General features: G+C 36.4%; 1 long non-coding RNA gene across 1 annotated transcript in view; it reads right to left on the reverse strand.

The window, feature by feature from the left end:
* Window positions 1–2,292: 2,292 nt before the first annotated feature.
* LOC127492009 (uncharacterized) overlaps window positions 2,293–26,572 on the reverse strand; it is a 47,508-nt gene continuing 23,228 nt past the window's right edge. Inside the window, exons 3-4 of the long non-coding RNA XR_007920921.2 lie at window positions 20,188–20,341; window positions 2,293–3,159 (exon numbers count right to left, since the gene is read on the reverse strand). This is a non-coding gene — a long non-coding RNA (uncharacterized lncRNA). The remainder of the gene's footprint in view (window positions 3,160–20,187; window positions 20,342–26,572) is intronic.

Consider the following 26,572-nt stretch of genomic DNA (forward strand, 5'->3'; position numbering starts at 1 on the left):
AGCATAGCAGGTAAAGACACTACCTCTGACACTGGCATCTCGTATGGTCACCAGTTCGAGGCTTGGCTGCTCCAATTCTGATCCAGTACCCTGTTATTGGCCTGGGAAAAGCAGTGAAGATGGCCCAAGAGTTTGGGCACCTGTCACCCACATGTGGGAACAAAATGAAGCTCCTGGCTCCTGGTTTTGACCTAGCGCTGGATCTCTATCTCTTTCTGTCTCTTCCTCTCCCTCTGTAACTCTGACTTTCATATAAATAAATGAATCTTTTAAAAAATGAAGATGGTTGATCTGAGATCTCACCTAATGAATCAGGCCCCAGTGAATTGTATTATAACAAGCCTGCATGTAGCTCTGACTCACAATGAGTTACATCGTTGGCTTAGTCAAAGCCACAAAAGAAACTACATTATTATTATTATTATTTTCATATTGTGAAAGAATGCCAAAAAAGATAAGCATTTTACAACAGAAACTAACATTGTGTGCATATTTTTCAAAGAGTTCAAATAAGGATAAAGAGATACTGTTTTAAATGATAATATGTTCTCAATTTCAGAGCACTGTACAATATACATATAGTATCCTTCTTATGTTACCTATTTTGTTGTCCTGGTAACATGCCCAGATTACTAGTACTCAAATAGTACTTCATACTTTGTGTTTCTGTGTGGGATCAGTCTGTTGAAATCTTTACTTAGTATATACTAAATTGATCCTCTGTACATAAAGATAATTGAAAATGAGTCTTGATGAAGAATGGGATGGGAGAGGGAGTGGGAGATGGGATGGGTGCAGGAGGGAGGGTGGTTAAGGGGGAAAGAGCTGCTATAATCCAAAAGTTGTACTTTGGAAATTTATGTTGATTAAATAAAAGTTAAAAATAAATAAATAAATAAGCAATTTCCTAAATGTATCAAACTATGAAAGTACTGATTATTAGCAAAAATAGTATTTATATATAACTTACTAATAAAATGACCCTGAATCAAGACAAAACATTTGCAAAAATGCTTCAAAAGGTATTGAAGGAAAGAAGTGTATGGACATAATTGTTACTTTTTCTATCTATTTTTATATTCTTCATATTAAGAGATCTGTAGTTATATTCAAAATAGTGTCCAGAGTATAATTTTTACAGTGGGACAAAACTAGTATAACCATATTACTAATATTATATGACCTACATTTTTATATGGAGAATTCTTAATGCTTTAATACTTAAATCCTTAATGCACATGAATAGTTTTAATTCCATGGCCTATTTGCAGTCCCTAGGAGGTAGGTATTTAATCTGTCAAACATTTGTAAAACACCAAAAACAGTGTGGCCTTTGACTTAGGTCACTAAAATGCACCCCATTCTAGTGACTTTTTCATTTCACACCGCAGGTCCCATACATTTGTGTCGTGTCATATGAAGCACTCAGGCAGAGTCTGATCTTTGACTTCTGACCACCTGTGTCCCATACTTTTTGTGTGAAAGAAATAAATGACAGGCTTGGAGATTAAGTCCAGTGATCCTTTTTTTTTGTATTCAGGTGTACTGCCAGCTGAGTTGAGTGACCCATGGGTGCCTTAACTTACAGGTTTTTTTTTTTTTTTTGTTATAAGTTGTAGCAATGCATGTGTTCCTGACAAATTATCTTGACATTCTGTGTCTCAAATGGTTCTATTCTTTGGTAAGTGTGTATATCAATCCAATAAAACAATCCACTGTATTTCACACACACATGTATATACATCCTTAATTACCGCATGTGTTTTCCATATTAATGTCATCATCATTGTTTTTAAGTCTAGGATCTTTGACATTTTGGAATGTTTTCCATGGGCTTACAAGTGGATTTTACATATTACTATTCCAGACCTATCCTGGGAATTACACTTGGAGATTCAATTGTGGGTAAGTCTCTTTTAAACAATTCTGAAATTTCTGAGGATCAGGAAAAAATTGAGGCTAGATATTTTTAAACTAAGATTGTATCAGAAGGAAAGGTCACCATTGTGGGCACCATGTATATTTGATTCCTATCTGCCAATCTTAAATGTTTTAGTGATGTTAATAAGTGTGTTCTTATTGTTATGTTTCAACCTCTTTACCTGAAAAATTAGGTTGTATTCAATAGGGTTATATGAGATGATTTATTCAGATAATATATGCAAAGCATTCTAAGAGAATATTTGTACTATATTAGGTTAAAAATATTTTCTTTCTCTATTCTTCTCAAATGCTTAATGAACATGATTAAAGGCTGGAAATAAGAAGAGAAAATGTAAATGTGAACCATGGTGGCACCAATTGCATTTTACATTTATTAGCAGTTTCCATTAAATGGAAAAGATCTTCAGTATGCACATATTCATAGCATGTAGATATAGTATAAAATACAGAGCTGTTTATTTATCCTACTTCACTTCAACATCATGAATGAAAAGTTAGAAGTTGTGCTTAGCTTTGTCACAAACCTTAACCACGTAGATAATCTGCTCCAATATTTAGATACACAAGTCAAACAAATCTGTTTCTTAAGTACTTGGTTTCAAGTCTCATAATTTACATCATGTACTCTACATTGACATAATCTAAGCAGTGTTTTAATCTTCTAAAAAATCCTTCTTCACAGACACATACATAGAAGGGATCTTCAAAATGTTTGTGAAAAATGTGTAGTATGATTAAACTGTATGTATTGATTTCAAAAAGTTTTTGCACCAAGACAAACCTACCTTTAATTCTATTTTAAACAGTTTTTTAAGTAATCTCCTATATTAAAAATAATATTTTCATTATTTTACATGTACACATGAAACAACATAGCCAGTTAAATCAACAGAATATAACAGAATGTTACAACACAATTTTCAACTGAAACATGAACAGTTAAACACATGCACAATTTTTTCCTTCCTCACAAATAGTGCATACCAAAAATGGACCACTGTGAAAGAATAGGGTCTTTTGACATAGTATCTGACTTAACATCCTGCTTATAGCATTCCCCAGAAAATTTCCCTTTAATGAATTATGCTGCTGTTTTGAAGATTAAATCATTAATGAAGAGCATGATGTCAGATTCTACTGATGTATCTGTGTTTGCTGAGACCACCAAGTCTCTCAGGAAATGTCATCTGGAGGTTGTTATGGTAGCAATAGTTGCTGCAGAGGGTAAAAAAAAGTGAATAACTACATTAATAATATCCAAATAATGTCTATTTAGCTAAATCCTGGACATTGTTAAATCTGACTTAAATTTTGCCATCCTTAACTTTTCAGTACACATAACGCTCCCCATATTTCCCATGTCTCCTCTTACGATTGTGGAATGAAGCTGGCAAGGACCTGAGCTTAGCATCCTGACTAACACAAGACAATGGAGCAGGATATGATGAGGGGACCGTATTGATAGCTGAGGGACTGTAGCACTGCAATCAGAACTTCCACACACAACTGATGCACTTCCAATCTGGAGAAACATGACATTCGTGGTTTCTCACAGTAATGGCCCTAGTATTTCAGTTCTATGTCCACCATCTGCATCCATATATGAAATAGTATGACCAGTTTATCAATAGTTAACAGAAAGTTACAACGTAATTGCATCTTTACCTCCTTCCTCCACTTTTCTCCCCTTTGTTTTCCTTCTCCTTTTCTAATGGTTGCATGACAGACATTGCTACAAGTACAACTACAGTTCAATTAGAGAGAACTAGACTAAGAGAGGACAAAACAATATTTATGAAATCATAATAGAATCCTTATCTCTCAGGCCCAATGATTTCCAATTGTACATCTATATCAACCTAGGTCCATGTATCTCTGCTTCCTGCAGATACTGAGGAGTGCCTGATGGGTCTCTGGTTACCATAACGACTTATTTCCAGATTAGGGATTTAGTTTGGGGATTACTCTTTTAAATATGGCTGTTCTTGTACTCATATCTGGTGAAATCTAGGACAGATTTGTCACCTCAAAAAATAACATGTGCTTCATTCATTTCTGAGCTGCCAACCTACCCTTACAAATTTGCAACCACAGTTCTTCTATTATTAGAAAACAGGTCATGCATCAAGTTTCACCAGAGGAATTTTTCAGCAAAAATTCTGTATCTTAATGTATACTAGAAATATGTCTGATGGGTCTAAGAGGAGTACTCCATGCTTGCACTTCCATTGCTGTCCCGTCTGGTGACAGAGATACAGGGAGACTATAGCATCCAATTGGAAATAAAGCTAAAGGAGCCCAAAAAATCTGACATTTTAATGCACATCTTCAGTAAAAGTACTTTTCCCATGACTATCACTCATTATAAGTGATAGAGAAAACTAATTCCCCAAAAGCACAGATAGCAAAAGAGGGACACAGGAAGTATGCAAAAGTGCAGAAATATTATGTCTCCAAATGGACACCACAATATTTTAGAACAGCCTCCAAAGGAGAAAGGATTGATGAAATGCCTGACAGATAATTTAAGACAATGATTACAAAATGGTCAAAGAACTACGGGAGAATAGAAGCAAACAGTTGAATTGGGAAACAGTGAGAAAATCTGTGAATAGATAGAAATGTTGAAAAAGTACCAAACAGAAATCTTCTAAATGAAGGATTCCATCAGTCAAATAAAAATTATAGTTGAAAACCTCAGCAAAAGACTAGGTCAAGAAGAAACATGAATATATGAACTAAAATTAGTCTTTTGAAATATCTCACACCAAAAAATAAAGGTTTAAGCAAATGATTAGGACAATGTTGTAAGATTTCCATCTTATACAATTGGGATGGTATTACAAGAGCAAAGACACAAATTGTGGGGATTTCTGAGGGTGAAGAGATGAGTGGAGGGTTAGGAAACCGATTCAACTACAGTAACTGAAAATTACCCCAGTCTGGAGAAAGATATGAATACCCAAGAAGGGAGGCCCATATGACTCCCAAGAGACATGGCCAAAATAGATCCTCATGATGACACACTGTAGTGAAACTCTTAAAGGAACTGTAGAAGGAGATAATTGTAAAATTTGCAAGAGAAAATATCAGATCACCTATAAGGGAGTCACCAACGGACTAACATCAGAACTCACAGGCTAAGATGAAGTGTAATGATGCATGCCAAGTTTGAAAAGAAACCACCACACATGACACTTGACCTAGTGAAGTTATCTTTATGAATGAAGGACAAATACGTGTTTCCAAACAAACAAAAGTTAAGAGAATCCTTTACCATCAGACTAGTTTAACAAAAGATACTTAAGCGGGTCTTATATCCAAAAGCAAATCAATGAAAACATGCGAAAAGTGTAGAACCCAATAGAAACAGAGAAAAGGCAATAAAAATGAAGATAAGAAAATTTGTCCACGAGACAGCAGAGACATTCCCAGAGCCAGCTGCCTGTTGATGCTCTGCCTTGGCAGTTTGAACCCCTGAGCCTTCAATATATTGAGAGGCTGGGGGTACCTCACAGTCCTACATTGGTGCCCAGGCCCCTGTCAACCCTCCCAACTGTACTCAAAGTCAGTGAGGAATGGGGCTTTTTCTTTCTGGTAAAAATCTCCTAGTCACAGGTTCACACAAGACCCACTACAGCCTCTACTGGTGTCAAAGTTACGCCTTCTCCCAGCCAATCGCCAGATGCCCTTGTGGAGGGAAGCAGAGGAAAAAAACATGCTTTTATTTCCCTGGATTAGGAAGGTACCCTGACCCCTGCTAGGTCTCCCTGTCCCAAAGACAGTGTAGTGTGCAAAGGTCTCCTCAGGCAACAGCACTAGTGGCACAGGCTGCCACAATCTGCTCTCACTTTGTCTCCAAAGATGGTGTCTCCTCCAGCTGCTGGCTGCAGGGTTCATGTGTGGTGTCCACACTCATTGCTGAACATCTGCAACTTCACGCTTCTGAATGGCGCCCCTCTTCCTTCTGTAGATTTTCCGCTGCAAGCTTCTCTCCAACCCTCACCGGGGAATGCACTTCCTCTGCTTTTCTTCTGCTATTTTCACGTGTTCAAAAGCAGCACATCTTTTCCCTATTTAGCCATCTTAGAATTGCATATATGATATGAGTTATTATTTTACTATTTCAAGAACTGGTCATTTATTGGAGAAGCAGAATCTACAGAAGTCAGAGCTGATTCCAAGGACCACCCAGGCCATGAGTCAGCCATGATTCCAGAGAGTTTGTAAATGGCAAGATTAACCAATAACTTATCAATGATAAACCTTGACTGTAAATTGACTAAATACCCCAATTAAAAGATACAAAATGGAAGTAGGGATTAGAAAACAAGACTTAACAATAGGCTACCTACAAGAAATACACTTCACCAGCGAAGTCATAGAATAATCTCCAGACTAGACCACATACTAGGCCACAAAAAGTACCCACAAAGTCAAAGAAATTGAAATCATATTTTTTCTGACTTAAGTTAAATAAAATTAGAAATAAATAATAACAAAAAATTAAGAAATTCGCAAATACATGGAGACTCGAACAATAGCTTCTGGAATGAACTATGAGTGAATGAAAAAAGTCAAAGGGGAAATGAAAAAAACTCCTTCCAGCTAAGGAAACTGGAGACATAATGTATCAAAACTCAAGGAATACAGCAAAAGCTCTAAGAGTGAAGCTTCTAGTAACAAGGATTCAGCTCCAAAAAAAAAAAAAAAAGAAGGCATAAAAGAAACAACCTACTAATGCATCTCAAAGCCAAAGAACAAACCAATTTAAAAGTTAGTGGAAAGAAAGAAATAATAAAAACAGAATCAAATATAAAAAATAGAATGTAAAAAATGTATAAAAGATTGATAAAATGACCTGTTGGTTTTTTAAAAGATAAACAAAATGGATAAAATCTTAGCTAAACTAAGAAAATAGAAAAAAAAAAAAGATTTAAATCAAATCGGAAAAGAAAAAGGAAATGTTACAACTGAAAGCATTAAAATACAAAAGACTAATGTAAACAATTTTATGTCAATAAATTGAAAATCTAGTGAAAATAGATAAATTTCTGTATACATATAACTTTCCAAGAGTAAATTGTTAAGACACAGAAAATCTGCCCAGACCGATAATGAGTAATGAGATTGAATCATTAATAAAAATCACCCTCACGAAACAATGAAAAACTCAAGATCATATGGCTTCACTGATGAATTCTATTACAGTTTTAGGAAAAACTAACACTAATTGTTCTTAAACTATTCAAAAAAAAAAAAAGAAAGAAAGAAAGAAAGAAAGGGAGGTAACCCATCCAAACTCACTCCATGAGGTCAGCATGTTTCTAAAATCAGATGCAGACATAACATAGAGAGAAAACTTTAGATCGGTGTTCCAGATGAACATAGTTAGAATAATTATCAAAAACAAAAATGGAAAGCTGAACCTAACAACACATGAAAAAGATCATTCATCATAATCAAGTGGAATAATTCCAGGGATTCAGGGATAGCTCAACATATAAACATCAATACATCATATCAACATAATGAGGGATAAAAATCATATGACCATGTCAATATATACAGAAAGAATTTGATAAAATACAACACCAATTCATAGTAAAACCTTGAGGAAATTACGTATAGAAGAAATATATCTCAACATAATAAAGGCTATATATGGAACGGCCAATGACAACATTTACTTAAAGGCAAAAAATTGAAAGCATTTCTTCTAAGATCTAAATGAGGAAGAAATTATAAGAGCAATCTCATTCATAATAGATGCAAAAAGAAATATCTTGGAATAAATTTAATCAATGATAGGAAAGACCTGCACAATGAAAATTACAAAACATCTATGAAAGATATCGAACAAGACACACAGAAAAATGGAAAGACATCCTGTGCTTATGTATTGGAAAAAATAATATTGTTACCTAAAGAAATGTACAGATTCCATGTCATCTTCAACCAAATATGAATGACATTCTTCGCAGAAATAGGAAAGACAATCCAAAAGTTCATATGGAAACATTAAAGAACTCAAATGATGAAAGTCATCTTGAACAAAAAGAACAAAACTTGAGACATCATAATGCTAGCTTTCAAGATATACTATAGAACTTTTGCAAACAAAACAGCATGGAACTGGCATTAAAGTAGACACACAGTGCAGTGGAATAGAGTAGAAACTTCAGAAATGAAAACATACATCTACAGCCAACTTACCCCCCCCCTTTTTTTTGACAGATAGAGTTAGACAGTGAGAGAGAGAGACAGAGAGAAAAGTCTTCCTTTTTTCATTGGTTCACCCCCAAAGTGGCCGCCACAGCCAGCGCATTGAGCCATTCCGCAGCCAGGAGCCGGGTGCTTCCTCCTGGTCTCCCACGCGGGTGCAGGGCCCAAGGACTTGGGTCATCCTCCACTGCCTTCCCAGGCCACAGCAGAGAGCAGGGCTAGAGTAGGACCTGGAGAGAACCGGCACCCCAACAGGGACTAGAACCCCAGGTGCGGGCGCCGCAGGCAGAGGATTAGTCAAGTGAGCTGCGACACCAGCGCCAACTTACCTTTGACAAAGGAATGAAAACATGTACTAAAGAAGGGACAGTCTCTTCAGTAGATGGTGTTGGTGCAGAGGACTAAAGCTTGCATCCCTGACCTCTGACACTATTTAAAAAATAGCTCAAAATGGACCATAGATTTAAATGTAAGTCCCCAAACTCCCCAAACTATCAAACCACAAGAATTAAACTAAGGTAAATGCTCCAATATTTTGATTTAGACATGTAGCTTTTGGGTAATATCCCAAAAGCACAGATGACAAAAGCAAAAATAGACAAATGAGATTATACCAAATTTAGAAACATTTATACAATAAAGGAAACATGGTGAGGTGACACCCACAGAATAGGAGAAAATACTAACAGACTATGCATCTTGGAAAAGGATTGATATCATAATATCATAATATAAGAAACTAAACAGAAAACAAACAATGCCAATAAGAAATGCAAAGGAGCTGAAAGACATTACCCAGAAAAATAAATACAAATGATCAATAAATATATGAAAAAATTCTCAAAATCACTAGCTAACAAAAAATGCAAAAAAACATGATAGTGATTTACCAATCACAGGCTCTGATTTTGTATGCCTAATTTTAACCAATGGAATATTGGGATCCTAGAAACATAACAAGTGTCTTTTCTATTTAGAGAAAAAACAGAGAAATTAAGAATCCAAGAAAGTTAATGTGGCTACAACTCATAATAAATTAGTTTACTGTGATTCTTGTATTATACTTCACACATGATGCCTTAGTTTATGGTTTGTATAGTGAAAAAGGCATCCCTTCTCTGAATCAGAGATTTCAGAGCTGATAGTCATACCCTGGACCATTATAATATCACTAAGGTAAGAAATGTTACCCTAGGAGTTCTCCTGGGAAATGATTCTAGCATGTATTATCCACAGAGATACTTTTGTTAACAGTGAGTGTGCTTTGTGTCTTGTAATGAAACCCACATTATTTTGATTTATAATTTTTCGACATTTTATATTGGTATCTTCAAATATATTCGGATAAAGAATTATTATTACATAATAATAAAGTATTTTATTGATAGAGCATTTTATTGCTCACTAAATATAAAACAGAAATCTTTGCAAAACATCATTAAAATTTGTCCTTCTCAACTAATGGAAACTTCTTAGAAGAATCTTTTCATCCTATTTACAGTAGCAGCAGACACCAAATAAATTTCAATTTTTTTTCAATTATAAAGGACTTAATTACTTTCCTTATCTAAGGCACACTTTGGGTAAAATGGAGAGTGCTTTAAAACATAGGACAGTCCATTGTGGGAGATAGGGGATTGATACAAGTAATTGTTGTCATACCAAAGACAAACTCACCAGGAAGAAACAGATTAAATCTAGATAGGCTCAGGAAAAGCTTCCAGACGGAGATGATGTTTGAGTTGACTTTTGAAGGATAGCAGTTCTCATTTTGAGTCACGTTCTTGCAAACCTTTATACAATGCATCCGATCAAAACATCCTTCTAATCTGTGGTTTCAGCATTCATGACTGCTTAGTTTAGTCACACTACAGTTTCATTTTCTGAAGTAAGCTGTGTAATGGAATTTCTTTGCTTCCATTTGCTGACAGAATTTATCAGATATTCATGGATGGCTCAGTTCTGCCACTTTGAGGAAATAGTAACAATCCCCCTTTGAGTGAATGTTGAAGATTACTATCAGTGTCTGAATTTTAAAAATCTTCCATCTAACGTTCTCACTAAATAGTAATTGGTTAATATTTTGATTGTGATATTAACAGCTTAAATTTTCCAGTGCAAATTCTGCAATGTTTGTTCAAATTCTTGAATGAGTTGAAAATTAACTAAATTAAATTATTTAAGCTAATAGTTAAGGTCATAGAGCAGTGGTTACAACAGCATAGACAGTCAAGTATTATCTGTTAAATTACTATAAAAATTACTTCATGGTGTACTTGATTAGCTGCTTCTTGAGGTCATTTTATTCATACATATTGCCCTTGTCAAAGCAGCACATGAAAACAGTGGGAAAAGGTCCATGGTCTCATGAACAACTGTCATAATCTGTCATAAAATCTGTGTGTATCATTGCCATTAATCTGTACATAATTTGGTAAATATGTGAAATTTTGTATATAACTCCATAGACTGTGCCTTCCATTACAAGGCCCTGCTTAAAATTCATTCTTAGAAATTACTCATCGAATTTTCCAAGTTTAAAAAATAACACATACAAATATTTACACTAAAAGATAAATGGGACAATTTAGGTAATCACATTTTTGAAATCCTGAACTGTGGTTTTTGCATTGCATTCATGCACACAGGTGTGTATGTGTGCCTTAACTGACCTTTTCCCTCTCCTCAAATCTCCCTGGAATCCATTCAATGATCATTATCACCAAATACATTCAAAGACTTAGACCCACGAAGGCTGTAATATAAAAGGGATTCTTAGATAACATCATTCAAAAATGAGGAAAACATAAAAGATATTTTCATTACAGAATGCATAGTTAAAGGCAACATGGTCAGAGAACACCCACTTGGAAGAATAAAAATCTCCATTTCTTGTACCTAGCTCAAACAACAGATCAGGAATGGCCACAACCTTCATAATGGCCTGTGGGATGAAGGTGGATGGACTGGGTGACTGAAGAGGGGCAGCAGTGTGAGTGAAAAGATGCATAGAAAGTAATAAAATGAGAGAGTCCGTCTGAAAGAGTGAGGTTAGGTGTCCTTGAGAACAAGTTAGCCTGGAAAGATGACCCTGAAGTTAGACCTTGAAGAAAAGCTTAGGTTAAAAATCCCTGTGCTTTTGAGAAGCCAAGAAGGATATACTGAAAAAGGTAGATAAGCAAGTCCCCCAAAAAATCACTCACTGGTGGTCAAAGGGTCTTATGAGAATTTGAGTTCGCCAGGTCACCACCATTACACAAATGTAATGACCGGCTACTGTTTCTTCTATTACTCAACTTCTCAGTAGAGTTTGGTGTCATTGTACACGTCTTCCTTCTTTCAAGAGTCTTGACCTATGGAAGGATGTTACATCTCTTAAGATTCTGGGCTTCCTGTTTCACTGATTGCTTTTTCATTTTTCTATCCCATGAACTCCTTTTCTGTGAGATTTCAGTACATACATTTGAGGGTGTTTTTTTTACATATATTATTGAGTATATGGCAAGTGGTACTAACAAAAAAGGTAGAGAAATGAACTTAACACTCAAATTACTTGTTTTGCTAGGAAATATCTAGATGGTATTGGAGCATTATAGGATGTTTCCCAAACTCAAAAGAAATTTGGAGAGAAAAAAATTGCATGAGAATTTACTCATACCAATTTCACACAACTTTAAGTTGTCAAATTCAAAACATCCACATAGGAACAAGTTCTCAGCATTATATTCAACTGTAAACTGTCATCTATACAAAGCACAGCATCATCGGTCATACGAAATTGTTAAGTTAACCTTTGCTTTTTAGTTATTTAATGATTTTATTTAGTTATTTCAAGATAGAGTTACATACAGAGGGGTCTTCCATCCTCTGATTTACTCCAAAAATGGCTGCAAAGGCCAGAACTGGGATGATCAGAAGCCAGGAGCCAGAAGCTTCTTCCGGGTCTCCTGTGTGGGTGTAGGGGTCCCAGCACTTGGGCCATCTTCCATTGCTTTCCCAGGTCATTTTCAGAGAACTCGATAGGAAGTAGGAAGGGGGGACAATCGTGACATAAACTTGCATCCATATGGGATGACAGCACCACAGGCAGAGGTTGGCGTACTAAGCCACACATCGGCCCCATATTTTTTTTTTAAATATTTCATAGTGTTGTTTCTTTTTTTTAAGATTTATTTATTTATTTGAGAGTCAGAGTTACACAGAGAGAGGAGAGGCAGAGAGAGAGAGAGAGAGAGAGAGGTCTTCCATCGCTGGTTCACTCCCCAGGTGGCTGCAATGACCGGAACTGTGTCGATCCGAAGCCAGGAGCCAGGAGCTTCTTCTGGGTCTCCCACATGGGTGCAGGGGCCCAAGGACTTGGGCCATCTTCTACTGCTTTCCCAGGCCATGGCAGAGAGCTGGATTGGAAGTGGAGCAGCCAGGTCTTGAACCAGCGCGCATATGGGATGCCAGTGCTTCAGGCCAGGGCGTTAACCCACTGCGCCAAAGTGCCGGCCCCCATTGTTTTTAATAATATTTTAATTATATCGATGCTAAAACCCTAAGAAGATTTTTCTAACGTATGTTCATCTACATTAAAAGCCATTATATATAGGTGATTCTTATGCTCATAACCATCTTTCTGGTTTTTTTATGTTGATAAATATCGTGTAGAAAAATCTTCTTTGAATCAGTTCCTTAATTGTATGGGAATATAAATTCCTATAGGTGGCTATAAAACTTGCTTTTTTAGTTGAAAATACTTGTTTTCTGAGTCTGTACTAGCCTATAGTGTTAACCTGAAAATTACTTGTAAAATCACCGGCTCCAGATTTGAAATCTTTCCTTCTTTGAAAATGATCTTCAGGTTTTTAGGTCCTCATGCACAGTCTGCCTAAGAAGTTATTCCTTAGATTTTGTTGTGTCCTCATTGTCAGTACTGTTGGATTAGAAGTCACAGAGGAAAGAAAAGCCAAACTTTTCTGAACTCTGAACTTCATCCTTGTCTGCACTTAAAAAATAGTGTACTAACTTACCCTGGAAACTATTAAGACTTTAGCATTTTATAAATAGTATAACTATTCCAGTAAAATAAAAGTGTTAAATGCAACAAGTAAAAGGAAACTCTTCTAAGCTACAAAAATAGCTTTCTTCTATATGTACTTTACTTTAAATGTTTCTATTGTCTGCATTTTATCTTAACCCCAAGAATATGTTAGTTTAAAATATATAATGGAAAAAGTTAGAATAATAAAATTATAGAGGACCAACCTCTTGACTTGACTGACAGATTCATTGGCATGTTTTCAACTTTATTGCAATTTAAAACTTACTTCCTATAGTTATAAAGGTATTACCACAAAATGGATGAATACATACCAAATTCTGTCTGTGCTCCACAACAAGGTTTCATATCATGAAACAATTGCTTCATTTACTTTCATAGCTGATAAAACCTTGCTCAATAGAAGTTTCCTAGACAATTCTTCCACTATATCATTAACAGCAAAAGGTTCCTATTTTTTTCTTTGATTGAGATGAAGCACTAAAAGAAAGGACACAAATTCTGAAACTGCTTTATAGCAAGAAGCATGACTTCAATTCTATAGTTTTTTCCACGAGACGGAAAGCAATTCAATGTCTCCATGACTTTATTGAAAGTTTTTATAAGTCTAGACAAAACCCTACACAGAAACTGCTTACAACCCTGTAACTAAAGGAGAAAACGTGTGCAGCATGACTCTCTACGGAGTCAGGAATTCCAGTTAGACTTCATTTCTACGAGTAGGCCGTTTATTTGTTTGTAACTTAGTTACAATTCCAAATATTTTTGGTCCTGATTTAAACCTCACTAAAATGGAAATTTCATGAACTATTTTAGAAAGTACTATTACTCCATTGTATATTTTGATCCACTTGTAATACAATATTAACAATTTAAATGTTGTTTCCTTGTTGTGTTTTTAACCAAAATTTAATAGATTTTATAAACATTTAAGTAGGAAAATTATTTCATATAAATGAAAAAATTTTTAAATGTATAAGTTCAGAATATTTATTTTAAAAAAATCAACTTATAGGAAGTTAAGCACACAGGATTGGGCAATAACCAGGATGTCCTTGAAAATAGTAATATGTTACTAAAATTCACTAATAATTCATGCATCTGAAACTACCTCTTAAAAAGGAGTATTAAATGGAATCTATTTGGTTGTAGTGAGTTTTGATTTAATCTTTTATACCATATCTGCCATTAAAACAACACTGCTGGAACTAGTAACGTTTAAATGAGTTACAAGAATAATGAAATCTTTTGTTAAGACACATAATAGAAATCAAATATAGATGGCTTAGGTAAAAAGTACTAATTCAAAATAACACTATAAAAAATATCTTTTAATAAGTCCGTGCCTCCGAAGCATCAAAAAGCAGAAATTGGCAACATATCCAAAGTACCCACTACTCCTACAAATTTCCCTTACAATATTTACTTTCATTATTTTGTCTCTAAGCAGATCAATTTCTTTGTTTTTCTTACCTACAAGGCAGATGGATCATAATCTTTTATGCCATGGACCCAGTTTGGATCTTTATTCCAAATATCAAGGAGACCTTGGAGTATTCCCTCCTAGCCAACTAATTATAAGGAGGGGCCAAAGTCATATTCTACCTAAACATGACTGAGTAGTATGGTATGAACCAGAAGTTCCCTCTGAACTACAAGTTTTCAGAAAAAGGAGAATCATGGTAAACTGGGCAGGTACCCAATACAAAACTGGATCATTATCATTATCATTCCCAGTTAATTAACAAATTAATGAAAGGACTTCATAGGTAAGAATGGAGCTCTTGTGCAAAGACCTTTCTTAGAGGTGGATAAATATAAAAATTAAGTAGATATGATTTCTATTCTCAAACTGCTTACAACTGGATACTCAAGAATTTCTCTAATTATCTATCTCATTGTCCACCTGTGTAATCATCATATATTTATGCTACAAAATGAACATTTATTAACTTAAAAAGAATACATAGGTGATAATACATAGATGATATGTGATAGATAGATGGTAGTTATTTTACACATTAGATATGTGTGTATATTTGCTATTAATGGTGTCAGTAAAATAGATAAACATCAATGAGGAATAACATATTTCTTAAAAATCAAGGAATTATTCACTTGCTGAGCAGTGTGACTGGTGTGATCCTATTATAAGGATCTAGAAGGTGTGTAAAGATACAGAACAGTAGATGAAATAACTCTTCTAAAAGGTCAAGACCAGATTTGGATAGTGCCACTAGCTTAATTGCTTTGGAGAAGTGTTAAAATATAAGATCTTTACAAAAGCGTTAAAAGTGTGGGGACAATGGCCCCTGCTGAGGCAGTGGCTCCACTTCCCTCCACATTTTACCCATGCCCTTTCTTTTAAAATTTATATTAGACCACACAATTCTTCAGCTCAAAATCTGCCAACATTTTGACATTCAGAATTAAAGAAAAATCTTTGCATTAGCCTTAAGCCTCTGCAAAGTCTGCTCCTCTTTCTTGACTCTAAACAAATCTATTACTCTGTCCCACCCACTCTGCTCCTGACACATTGCTCTCCTCACTGCCCCTCAAATCTTTGGCAATTTTGTCACCTCCTTTTCCACCTACCTGGGATTCTATTTCTCAGATTTCTGCATGACCTTTTCCCTCATTTTCTTCAAATAAAATAAAATAAAGTGGTCCTTCCACATACCAGCCCTTTCTATCCTACCTGCTTTATTTTCCTCTATATGTGAGTTGCAATATATTCACTTGCTGAAATATGAGGGATAGAGTTGAATCCAACTGCTATTCGTCATAGAAAGAGCTTTGCAGCACTGCATAAAAACAGCACCTGGAGAAGTTGTGTGATTGTGTCAGCAAGATCAGTAAAAATGTTATATTCTTCCTTTTTTATTTATTTTTTTTTTATTTTTTGACAGGCAGAGTGGACAGTGAGAGAGAGAGAGAGAGAGAGAAGTCTTGCTTTGCCATTGGTTCACCCTCCAATGGCCGCCGCGGCCAGCGCGCTGTGGCCAGTGCACCGCGCTGATCCGATGGCAGGAGCCAGGTGCTTATCCTGGTCTCCCACATGGGTGCAGGGCCCAAGCACTTGGGCCACCCTCCACTGCACTCCCTGGCCACAGCAGAGAACTGGCCTGGAAGAGGGGCAACCGTGACAGAATCCGGCGCCCCAACTGGGACTAGAACCCGGTGTGCTGGCACCACAACACGGAGGATTAGCCTAGTGAGCCGCGGCGCTGGCCAAAAATGTTATATTCTTACCTGTCTGGGATAGTCTATGAGCAATCCAGCCTAAAGTTGGGGTAACTAACTTTAATAGCCATGATATGAATGGATGAAAGGTTTTTCGGGGGATCCAGGTGTTGTACAATGGGCAACAAGATGTATGATGTTTGTAGTCAGGATAATGGAGTTCAAATATTAGTGTTAACATATCTTTGTTATATTATTGAGCAAAGTCATAACAGTACATTATAGTAGTAATAAAAGTATATGAATTAAGTGAATAAACTGGATAAATTTTTATTTATCTATTAAAAGGGTAATATAATTTAGAGTTACTGATTAATTCAATTGAAGTGAGAATGGGATGAAATATGAAAATGCTCTATAAACTGAAAGACAATCTGTATTAGCTAATCATCATTCTTTGTGATCAGGAAAGTGATAAGATAAACATATAATTGAAGCAAGTCTATACAACCTGGTATGGGTAGAAATATTGTTCAACACATTGATATAGACAACTGTAATCACAATTTAAATGAGGATGTTTCCAAAAGAAATAATAACAATGACAACATTTATTGAGAATTACTATGTACCAAGTATTAAGAATTTTACATTATGTCTTTGAGTAACTACATCAATTTTACAAGCCAAGTAACTACCATTATTCCAGTTTTACAGATGAGGAAATTAAGAGTAACTGTCAGATTTCACCTATCTAGTAAAGGTTTTAATAATGATTGGAATTAGTAGGTTTATTAGTCATTTAGTGGTTTATATACCCACATTAGAATTGTTTATCTCTCCCATAACAACAGGTACGTTTAATACAGCCAATTTCTATTTTTTTGAAAGTGAAAATATAAATTATAAAGGAAATTAGCATGTTTTAACAAAGAAGAAAAAAAGTCCTCCACACATTACATAAAAGAAGTTACCACAATGAATCAAGAAAGCACGACTATGTTTTTCTAAATAACTGTATAAAATGAAACACATTCTTTGTGGCATTTATGAATTTTACTGTAGAACTTGCATCTTAAGGAATTGAAAATAAAAGTCTTTAATTGTCCCAGCCCAGCTGTCTCTTCGAGAGCCTGGCTGCCTACTCCACCAGAGGTCACTGCACCACCTGCTAGGCAAAGCCCCCAGGCATTGAGGGCAAGACCTAAATGAGAAGAGTGGTGAAAATTCATGCACAAAAATCCCTTAGTGGATGGATAATTAGAATGGCAGGTCTGTCCTTGTACATGAGTTTTCTTTTACCACAGAATCCATAGGGCATGTAAGAAGGCTCTAAAAATTACAGTTGAATGCTTTTCACCCTTAATTATATGAAAGTAAATAAAAACTTTCGAAAATCTATGCTTTGAATGATGCTTTAAAACTTAAAATCTAGACTGTAAGACAATTGCCAGTATCATCAATTTATTTTATCATGTGAAAGATTAGCTCTGCTATGAATAACCTTGTTATTATATACATAAGCTCTTTTTTAGATATTGTGATTTGTTACTTCAATGATGTGGACAGAAAAGTCATTGATTTAAGAGAAAGTGGAAGAGGGTGAGTAGAAAATGCATTTACTAGAATAACTGCCATGTGATTTTGAAAATCTCTTACATGTTAAACAGGACAATTTTGTCTCTTTTCTCATATTTATAGAAAAATTGGAATATTTTATGAGAGAAGAAATAAGGATAGGAGGATGTGGATATGAAGAATGCTTTGCCTTTGTCACATACATCTTAATTTAACTTTGCTCAGAAATTTTTTCATGTTCATTTAAGGGCAGAAGTTGCATCAAAAGCTTCAAAATGATCCATTTTCCAGACAGCAAATATGTCAACAAAGACAATCAGGACAGTCAAGGCCAGTCCTGGGCATGAGAAGATAAGATCGGAAGTTGGATCCCGGTAAATGCTACCAAAGGAGCAAGAAGGAACAAGGATGAGATGCCCAGAAGACACTGATCCCGAGTCCCTAGAAAATACAGGAGGAGGGAAAACAGCACTGGGAAGAGGGAGTCAGTAGTAGAATAAGAGAAGAAAATGCCCAGGACACTGAGCCAGTGATTAATGATCATGAGGACCTGGAGACATGAAGATGAGAAATAGATGTTGGAATTTTCGCTAAGGAAACAATAATAAATAGTTATGTCCAAGTGGATTTAATGTACCATAATTTATAGCACTGGACATTTTAAAATAATATATCTCAATATGAATAGATATGGTATATAAAATACATACGTATATGTATACGTCATCAAGCAATATGTACCACTAAAGATAATTTATAATATTACAAATCTGAAAACACATTAAATTTAAAAATTTATAAAGTAAGACTTATCTTTACATATGCATATACAAAATCATTTCATGTATATGTTAACTTGTAGACATATATGGAAAAAAATGAGAATAAAGAGACACATCAAAATACCAACAATGATTTTTCTCTGGATACTGGAATTACATAAAATTATAATTTATTTTCTCAAGGTTTTTTCTAAATTTTTCAGATTTTTCTACTTTCTACTTTATATTTTTAATTTCAAATGTCATTCATGAATACTTCAGTTTTAAATACTACTAAAAGCTATTAAATAAACCTAACCCTCCCCTTCTACTATATTTCCTCTCAAGCCAATATAACCCTTTTAGTTAGGCTCTTTGCGGAATCATATTTATTCATGTTGGTTTTTATTTCCATTGCTAATTACTAGGATGATTGTAAATGATGTATTTATGCTTGTGCTAGTCATTCTACATAGGCTTCTGATCATTTCTCTACTCTTTACTGGCTTTCTCTATGCCCTTCAGGAATGATTTGCTTGGAATGCATATTTTAGACTCAATGGGCAGCATTATGCAGGTAGAATTTGACCAATAGGAAGCACCAGTTAGTGATGCAAGAGTAAGGAGAAAAGAGGCTGATATATCCCATCCCTCATTGCTCTGCACTGATCCAGATCCCCAGCACACCGCTGACCTATCATTAACATTTCCAGTTTCCATTGAGCCCCTTTGGTTTTCTTCCCTTCCATTTAGTGACAGCTTTTTTTTTTTTTTTTTTTTTTTTTTTTTTAAATTTTTGACAGGCAGAGTGGACAGTGAGAGAGAGACAGAGAGAGAAAGGTCTTCCTTTGCCGTTGGTTCACCCTCCAATGGCCGCCGCTGCAGCCGGCGCACCGTGCTGATCCGAAGGCAGGAGCCAGGATCCAGGTGCTTTTCCTGGTCTCCCATGGGGTGCAGGGCCCAAGCACCTGGGCCATCCTCCACTGCACTCCCTGGCCATAGCAGAGAGCTGGCCTGGAAGAGGGGCAACCGGGACAGAATCCGGCGCCCCAACCGGGACTAGAACCCGGTGTGCCGGCGCCGCAAGGTGGAGGATTAGCCTATTGAGCCACGGCGCCGGCTTAGTGACAGCTTTCTACTACTTCTACCCTATCAGTCCTTTTTGTCTTAACACGGCACGCTTGAGACATTTGGAATAAATTATATTCTCTTCCAGGCTCTGGAATGGCATGGCATTTAGTATTTGGTAGGACCTTAAGGAAAGAAACATCTGTCCATCAGAAATGGGTCATGAGAGATTCCTGGTATGTAGATGTCAGATTTACTTAAAATATCACAATGGGTGCACGGGATAGAGCACCAGTGGTGAGCAAGGCTTTGAGGGTGATCAAGTGGCTGAAATGCGATTACCATGTCTACAATATTATGGTTGTAGAGAAAGGGTGAAGTTACCTCTGACTACACCACAAAGATGGCGAGATGAAAAAGATAACCTCAGAGACTTCATTTATGAACTTAAGACACTTAGGGAAAATCATAAGCTTTCTCATCTGACTTTGAAGTCATCTCTGTGAGCAAAGCAGGCAGTATTAGATTCCTCTTGCTGCTGTAAAAAAAAAAAAAAAAAAATTCCCATGAATGTAGTTGCTTGAAGTCGCACAAACAGTTTATCTTACAGATCTGAAGGTCAAGGACTCAAATGGGTCTTATTGTGGTGCCATCAGAGTATGGCAGCAGGGCTGTATTCTTTCTGGAGGACCAAGCAGGGAATTATGTTTTCTTGTAATTCCAGCATCTGAAGACTGCCTCCATTCCTTGATTCACAACCACTTCCTGGATCCACCTTGGAAGGCAGTCATGTAACATCTCAGTTTGAATCGACTCAGACTCTCTCAGCTCTCACTTGCGTTTATAAGAATTTCTGTGATTACAGTGAGCATACATGGGTAATTCAGAAAAACCCCTACACCATGCTTAAAAGGAAATCAAAGCCTGAGTTCCTCTCTCCTTGTTGGCAAAGTTCTTCCTAAATCCTCAGGCTTGATTAACCAGTAGAATATGACTATCAGTGCCATGCAGTAGTAGAGAAGCAATGGTATATCAGCCTCTCTGGATCGCAACTTCTTCACAAAAATATGGTATTACTGCTCACCAAATCATTCTAAGTATTACTTTATCAATTTCTGCTGAGCTTCCAGCTTAACAGACACTATATTAAGAAATCTTTTTCTCAAAAAAATCACATAACTTTCATTTGCTTAGGCATTCAATTCACAACACCTACTTATAGCTGTTGAAAAATATACATATCTTTTCAGCCAAGTCTGATCAAAGTCATAAAAAGAAATTAAAATTGTGCTAACTTTATATGCATACTATTTTTAATGGTATGACTCTTCCTCTTTAAAACATTACCTTTTTGGTGCTAGATGAACTATAGAAAGCAAACAATAAGATAATATTCTGGATGAAACTATCAACACAATATTGTAGACTGAACTGATAGTGAATTTGTTGGAGAGGAAAAGCAGGAAGATAAATGCAGCTTATGAAGATGAAATAAATTAGAGACATGCCCTAGCAAGATTTAGCCTTCTCACACCTAAAGGGTGTGATTTAAGCCCCAGAATCCAAGTAAAAAATCAATGACTGCAATTGTTTAAAGCAGCTTAATTCTACTGAATTTACTGTAAACATTAGGAGGTAATGTTAGCAGATACTTGGGGCAGGTGCCAACTGAAGAATGCCTGTTTAAAATATCTGCCCGCCTTCACATGTGCTCATCATACACAGTCACTGGTCATGAGAAGCTGCTGGACCACAAGCACAGGCTCAGACATTTAGCAGCTTGAGAATGTAATTTCCCTCCCATTTGAAAAAGTAAAGATGCTCTGAATTGTAACAATAAAATTCTGAAGAAAGAGAATAGATCCACTGGTCATATTTTGCTGGAAAAGGGAAACATGTAGACCTTCTATAGTTGATTATGTAAAGTACTTGGAGAAATAAATTTAAAGATGAATATTACCAACAAACATGGGGTAAGAAAACTCATCCTGCAATTTTTAATACTTTTACTATGTTTTAAAAGATAATATTTGTCAAATACATCTTACTGGTTCTAAAATAACATATGATATCAGCTTTATTATCTTCTAAATGGGTGGTAATGGACATAATATATCAAAATAGAACCTTAGTTGTGATAGGACTGTTCTACTTAGGGAATGCAAATGTCCACAAGCACAGCAAATCCTTAGAGCACTTTATGCCATGGTGAGGGGCTACATGAGGCTGTGTTGACATGTTATATATGAAATATGAGCAAATATGTGGGAGGATGGAAAAGGCATATGCTGCTATGTGTGATTTTTCTAATATGACGAAGTTCAAAATCTCCCAAGACATAACTTAGGATAGAAGGGTTGGAAATTGACAATTGAGCCTACTCACACAACCCAGGTTTTATGGAGAAGAAAGAGAAGTTGAAAGCCTGCATTTTACGCTTTTGGTGTGTAAGGGTACCAGTTTTAGCCTCCAATCTTAGTGCATTTCCAGATTGTTTGCCATAATGCAAGTAATATGGCCAGGGCTGATTTTCTATTTCTAATTTTGAGTAGTTGCAGGGACAGCTTTTCTCTAAAATAAAAGAAAATTTCTGGTCCCCAGTTTTAGCAGGTCGCAACAGTCAACACCAGAAGAAAAGCAGAGGATAGCACCTAGACAGGAAGAAAGTGAAGCAAGCACCCACCAAGAACACTCTGGAGGTAAAAGCAAGCCTTCAGGGTTTACAACTATTTCACTCTTACCATTACTCTATCCTTGTGACTAAGGGAGCAATTTAAGCTGTTGCAGATGGCTTTGTGCTTAGCTCAGAGAGAACATTTTATTCAGAAAACAGTACTGCCAGAAACCCTTTACTTTGCCAGCTTGAGACTTGCAAAGATGAGACTTGATACATTTACAATTTGGAGCTCTTGATTTCAATTCACTTAGAAACTTCAAGCACATGTTTAAGACTCACTCTTTCCCCATGGATTTGCAGTAGCACATATTATAAGTGATGCTTAGAAAGAAGCCCTAAGTTCAGTGGTCTGAGAGGTGCAACATAGATACTGATGCTCTGTCCATGAGTCCAAAGTTTCTTTCAGAATGGAAGAAATAAACTATAATAAATGAAAAAATTGAATTATATGGTCCAATATGGAGCTCTAGGAAATCTAGAATATCTTCTACCAAAGAAAATAAACCAGTCTGCTGGATCATGTCAAATAAGGCCAGTTAATGAATGACTCTGACTATAGTAATTTTACCATAGAGTAAAAGAGACTATTTCAAATGTATAGGGTAACTAACAAAAAATAGCAGTATTATAACAGAAATGTGAATAAATCCAGGGTAAATTGGATACAATTAACTTATGTTACCCCACAGTTACAGTTCTATATGTGTAAGAGCTCAACATCGTGACTAATAATGAGAAGAGATTCTGTATTGTGTGTCCAGTATAAGTTACCAATTCCCAAAACAGCATATATGAATAAAAGTTTTAAAGCATTTTACAAATAGGTACAATTAACATGTAAGTCAAATCGGCAACTCACCCAGAAAACATATGCAGCAAGCCTATTCAAAGCTTCTCTTAGGAAAGACTAACAAAAATGTAGCCTAAATATGCTTGAGCAAGAATGGGTGGGAGGGGCAAAAGGAGTGGTGGAAGGTAGGCAGGTGCAGGCAAAAAGGAAGGAAGGAATGGACAAAGAAACAAAAAGCTGTTTCCTAATTAAATTGAAAACAAAATATAGGATATCTTCTTCTTCCACATTGGCTTTATTCTCAGGAAGACTTTAATATTTTTAAAATGATTTGTAGCTGTTTTGGAAATGCTAAATCAAAATACTATTTCTTTCTCAAGCTCTCTAATGAAAGCTCCAAAGTTGAGATTCTTTGGCTACCATCAGATCTCACCACCATCTCCAAACTGTTGAAGTACAGGGATGGAATATTCTGACTGTCTAGGCATGGACATACTTGTTCATCTACATGCAAAGTGGTAGAAATGTAGAATTAATCCCACTTAAACAACATAACAGTAGAATGACTAAGGTAAATCAGGGAACTGTTACAAATAGAAGAAGGAATTCTTATTAGACAGGCAAAAAGAGTTTTTCTACTGATGTGTAAATAGATTCCATACCTCAATAAAGGGTTATATGTAATATTAATACTGCATCCTAACCTTGACTTCCAATAGGAATCTAAAGCTTTTGCTCACTTCATTGCATTTCCGCCAATCAAATGGCTTTAGCCTCTGTCTGTTCCTTGCTCGTCCTTACTCTATCAAGACTGGGTCATAGTCAGAAGCAGGCAGTGTTACTGAGCTGCACTCCTAGTGAGTGTAGGTTTGTTTGGTGTGAAGTTAAACTCCAAGTCAGGACTGGAGGGATGTGCTCCCACACATCTGGCTGGGGAGATGAGTCTGGGGCCAGTTCCAGTTGGTAACTACCTGAGGATATGACATTCCATGGGAATTTACAGCAAAAGCCACATAACGATGAAGAATATGTCCTCCTGGCCTTGCCTTCTGTGCACATGCCTCTCAGACACATTGCATTTGGGGCAGTGCGGCTTGTGAAAAGGATTCAAGTGATTGACATTGCATCCTGGCTCAAACACCATCACTTTTCACCTTCAACATGATTTACATTTGGCCCAGTTTCTGCAGATCATATATGTGGAGGGAATTTGAAATTAGGAAGAAAGTGCTCTAAAAGAGTGAGACTCGGGCTATAGGAAAGGCCTCAGATGTTTACATAAAACTGCAAGCACAGCTGTGCCTGCTGAGTAATATCCCACATGCAGTAAGCAGGATCTGGTGTTAGAGGGGACTGGGATTTATTTCTCCTTCCAGACAGGCTCTCTTGGGAACTCTAAATGGTAAAAGCAGTGAACTTCCATATGGGTTGAGGTAGGCCATAAGTAGTTCTCTGCATATGGGTTTTTTTGGCCATGAGCCTCCTCACCTTGCTTTGAACCCTGTATTTCCTTTCCCTTGCCAGCTGAATTCTGCATCCATGCTCAATGGTGGATTTGTCATAGGACTAAATTGGTGGATTCTGGTAGCTTTCTTGAAGAATCTCGGAGCTACCTGTTCTATCACTGCTCAGTTCCTTAGATAAGCTCTCATTTCTGTACTCTTAAATGGATCAGTCAATGAGAGAGAGAGAGAGATGTGGGAAAAGTGGTATTAAAGTCTATGGCTTGACCACAAGCTGTCTAAAGCAATCTCTGTTGCAATCTTTTCTGTTAGGGATGTTGATGATACATTTGATAATTCCTTAATTTGGTGCCAGGCACCATACAGCAAAATGTAGACTAAATCACAGTTAGTAAAAGATGTCTCCACTTAGCACATGCTTTTTTTTCTTTGATTTGGGAAGAAAATGAGAAGGTATCAGAGGGAGAAAAAGGAAAAAATCAGTTACAGGTTGAACATAACAAAAAAAAAAATCACAAAACAACAGTATTTGAAACGTGTACATGTGTCACTCAGCTGACCTTCCTCTAAAAGAACCCAGTCTGGAAAATGTCACAGTCTAGGGGAGATTGATTGCTTTTTGTTCATCACACCAAAAATTCCTATCTTTCTGATCTATGAATGTACCTCATGATACCTGTACTTGAGATACACTTCATAGTTTCACAAGGTCATGGAAACCCTAATTAGCAATTCAATATTCCAAATACCAAAAAGGAAGGATGGAAGAATAAAACTTTCCATTGTCCAATGAAATGAGTTCCCTTTAAGAATTTTTCCTAAATTTCCATGAAGTATTTATTTGCTCAGCCTCAGATGCCTCAGCCTAAGTTGCTTGCTTACTGAAAGCTGTGTCCTTTAACAAGGTGCAATGTCAGTTTGAATAAAATCGTGCACAACACATACGCTCTGCCACAGGAAGTAGTCTTCCATCCCTTCAGGCCCTAGTTTTCTAATTCTCTGCTAATCTTCTCCCTCAGAAGCAATATTGGGGCTGGCACTGTGACATAGAAGGTTAAGCTTTCACCTGCAGTGCTGGCATCATGTATGAGGGCCAGTTCGAGTCCCAGCTGCTCCTCTTCCCATCCAGCTCCCTGCTAATGGCTTAGGAAAGCTGTGAAAGATGGCACAAGTGCCTGGGTCCCTGCACCCATGTGGGAGACCTGGAAGAAGCTCCTGGCTCCCAGCTTTGGATTGACCCAGCTCTGGCCATTGTGACTATTTGGGGAATGATGCAGCAGATTGAAGACCTCTCTCTTTGCCTCTCCTTTTCTCTATAACTGCCTCTCAAATAAATAAATAAATAAATAAAACAGTATCTTCATTCCTAATTCACTATGGACACCTTTATTGAGCTCACTGAATTAAAAAAGGAAATAATAAACTAAAGAAGCAAACTGGTTAAGCCACTATGTAAGTCAGTCTGGAGATTACTCAGAAACCTGAATATAACCCTAACATACAACCCAGCCATACCACTCCTTGGAATTTACCCAAAGCAAATTAAGTTGGCAAACAAAGAAGCTGTCTGCACCTTAATGTTTATTGCAGCTCAATTCACAATAGCTAAGACCTGGAACCAACCCAAATGCCCATCAACAGTACACTGGATAAAGTAATTATGGGACACGTTCTCTATAGAATACTATACAGCAGTCAAAAACAATGAAATCCAGTCATCTGCAACAAGATGGAGGAATCTGGAAAACATTATGCTGAGTGAATTAAGCCAGTCCCAAAGGGACAAATATCATATGTTCTCCCTGATTGGCGACAACTAACTGAGCACCAAAGGGGAAA

This window comes from Oryctolagus cuniculus, chromosome 9 (assembly GCF_964237555.1).
Source record: "Oryctolagus cuniculus chromosome 9, mOryCun1.1, whole genome shotgun sequence".
NCBI classification, from domain to species: domain Eukaryota; kingdom Metazoa; phylum Chordata; class Mammalia; order Lagomorpha; family Leporidae; genus Oryctolagus; species Oryctolagus cuniculus.